Here is a 3,611-nt window from a genome sequence, read left to right on the forward strand (position 1 = left end):
AAACATTATCCACAGATGGTTTCAGATGGGAGTCCCCAGGTGGAGAGAACAGAGCTGCTTTTGAACCTGAGTTTTGTCCCTGCTGTACATCTCCCTCCATTTGGGAGGTTGTGTTTGAGGTTTGGCAGTAAGGTAGTTTTTCCTTAAAAGGGATAGAAAATACATATTTTGGTGGCTATGGCTCAGGTAGCGCGTGTTTCCAGAGGAAGCGCAAGTCTTTGAAAGGAATGTTTGCCTCATTTGGTGTAAATGTTGGGGTTTAATGAGCAAAAATTTGTCTTCTGAGACTTGAAGCACACTGGATCCTTTTCTGCGGGCCACATGAGGGTAAATAAAGATGAAAAGAAGAGAGTCATTGTGACTCTGATGAAATAGAGTGTTCTTAACTCAATTAAACTGAAGTTTGGATAACCCGGGCTGTTCCTCGGGAAACATCAGCTCTTTCACTGATGTTTTTCTTGTCTTTCTTACTCTGCTTGCAAGTCATGACTCCTGGAAATTTTAAATTACTTCTCCGTGTTTAAAAAAGTAATTATATGATTGAGTTGGGACATTGCATGACATGGTGGAACTGAGGATCAGTCAAGTTCCTTGATTTGGTTTGAGAACCAGCTCTAGGAGTTACTGGGTGTTGGATCTTGTGAAAAGCATTGTTCCCTTCAAAGCCTTAGCTGCTGAAGGTGCGAAGTGTGATCATCGCATCTTCCTCATCCCTTCGGCTATTACAAAGGTCAAATGAAATGAATTGAAAGTTCTACTGTACTGATCAAATGAAATAATGAATTTGAAATACAAACATGTCACAATTATGAAAGAGAGAAGGAAAAAGAAGCCAAGGTTTATTGTGTTATCCAGTATCCAGTTTACTGTGTTATCCAGGCCCTTTGCAGATTGGCTCTGGCAATAGGCTCCTGAGCTCTCTCTACACCTCTAACCTTGCCACCCCACCCCAACCCATCTCCCACCGGCAATGACAGAAGTCAGATCATATCATTCCCAGCTCTAAAACCCTCCATTGTTTTCCCATTGCAATTAGAATAGTATCAGACCTCCTTGGAGGCCTAGGATCCCAGGCATGACAGGCTACTCCCTCCCTCCAGGAGCAGGCCCCACTACTCTGCTCAGCCAGGCTGCTCTTCCTTCACTTCTGACCAGGCTCAGCTTCTCCTGCCTCAGGGCCTTTGCATATGTCATCCCCTCTTTCTGGGAGGCTCTTCCTCCTTTTTTAACCTGGCCAATCCTCTTCTCCCTTTTCAATTTCCATATCATTTCCTCCCTCTCATCCAGAACGGCTATGTGGGGGACACAGGGTAACACCAGGAGGTGTCATTCACACAGACCACAGTCTGCATAGTGGCACATGGAGGCCCTGTTCTCAGCCCCTGCCGCCACTCCCAGGACACCCTTGGCTTGCACAATGCTTCTTCTTCACATTAAATTTCACATTTGTAATCATTTATGGGTTAAATGTCCATTTTCTCCACTAGTCCATCAGGGTAGTAACCGTGACTGTCCTCCACCTAGAAAATGCCTGCATTGAGAAGTTACTTAATGTGTATAGGTTGAGTTCCCATGGGGTACAGATGAGCACATGTCATGCTGTCTCAGTCCAAAGTCACTGAATAGACAGAAGCATCAAGGTTTAGCAAGTATTCATCAGCTTCCCATGTCCATCTCCATCCCAATGCCACTGTTAACCTGAAGCTAAGAAGTCCTGACATATCACGGGCCAGATGCAGGAGACCCCAGAGGGAGGACAGGGGATCACTAGCAACTGAGCCCAGCTTTCTGCTGCTAAGAGACACATCCCTACCCACTAGAAGTACTTATCTCCTCTCTTGAGAAATGAATTAAATGAATTATTCTAAGGAAAAGTATATGAGAGCAGAGTAGGAAGTCTTGAAGATCTGAAATTTAATCTTGCTCTATCACAGGCTAGCAGGTGATTGCTGGTAAGAAATTATAAAATATGCTGTCTTTTATCCTTGCTAGGATATTTTTTAAATTAAGTAAGGCACTTTATAAGTGGAATCCTGAACATTAAAGCAGAATGGCTCTCACAATGTGATACAGCATCATTATTACGCAGCTGATTAATAGATCCTTCCAAGCGTGCAGTCGCCATGGCTTCTCTCTCACCTGGTTCTCAGCTATAGATGTCTTCAATAATAACTTGTTGATTAACCAATCCAAAGGATTTAGTAGCAGGAAGTGATGCCTGCTCTGTGTTTTGCATAATATTAAAATAAATAAACTTGCACTCTCAGAGGTCGAGGCGGGTGGATTGCCTGAGCTCATGGGTCAAGACCAGCCTAAGCCAGAGCAAGACCCTGCCTCTAAAAATAGCCGGGCATTGTGGTGGGAGCCAGTAGTCCCAGCTACTGGGGAGGCTGAGGCAAGAGAATTGATTGACCCCAAGAGTTCGAGGTTGCTGTGAGCTATGACACCACAGCACTCTACCAAAGGAAACAAAGTAAGACTCTGTCTCAAAAAATAAATAAGTAAAAAATAAAAGAAAATATATAACCTTAGCAAACTCAGTGCTCTTGTTTGGTGAGACTTCATTTGCCCCTTGATTCTCAGCAAACATTTGTCAAATGCTTTCTTTGCATCAGAAACCCTGTTCTGTCCCTGGAGAAGATGTGTTCCCTGATTTTGACAACCTTACCAGCTTGGTAAGGATGACCCCACATGTAAGCAGAAGGTAAAGACCGTTCTGGTGGAGGCATGAACAGTGTTTCATGGTGGCACAGGGGAGGCTGTTCAACTTGCCTGAGTGAGGAGACAATTCTCAGGGACACTATCTCAGACATGGCCACTTTGGGTCTGATGCAGTTCCTTAAGGGAGAAGAGGGTAGGAAGGCTTTCTGGAGTTATTACTAGGCTATGGGGACCAATCAGATTCCTTCCAACTTCTAGTTATCTGTTTCAAGTTTTCTGTCGTTCAAGTGCATACAGCCCCACCCTCCCCCACTGCATGAAAGAGAACAAACAGGGGACTGTTGCAGAACACCAGCCCTCCTTATCCCTGAGATGCATGCCCTCTCCAGAAGGGCTTGTTATCAGGAGGCTCTCTGGACAGCATCATGACTCCAAATTCCTCTTGAAGGTGTGGAGTTTGGCAGAGGCCACTTTGCCTCATGCATTTTCTTTCATGTTTTATAAACTTGGGTATTTCAAATAAAATTTAATTCTAAGGCTTCTCACTTGTTTACATTTTTCAAAGTGCCATTTTTCATTCAAGTACAGGAAGTCTTCCACACACACTTTCTTCCTAAGAATACTGGAGTTTTTAATGTCCCAAAGTCCGGAATATAATCTCTAGATTTGAACCTGGAAAATCAGTGAGAGTCTGGGTTATATGCATTCCCACCTCTAACTCTCTGGGTCTTCCACAGGGCTGGAGGTGGGTGGTGTAGGATGTGAGGGTGCAGTGACAGTGAATTTGAGCCGACTGTGACTATCATCACACCTGGGTCAGAGTCGGGGGCTGGCTTTTGTAGACCTACTGAATGAAGCTCTGTGGAGCTTTCGAAGGGCTGGATATGTTGGAAAACATTTTGATAAGCTTCCTGGAAGAACGATGAAAGCCAAAGAATCAAAACAAAAAA

Source organism: Nycticebus coucang, chromosome 13, assembly GCF_027406575.1.
Source record: "Nycticebus coucang isolate mNycCou1 chromosome 13, mNycCou1.pri, whole genome shotgun sequence".
Lineage (NCBI taxonomy): Eukaryota > Metazoa > Chordata > Mammalia > Primates > Lorisidae > Nycticebus > Nycticebus coucang.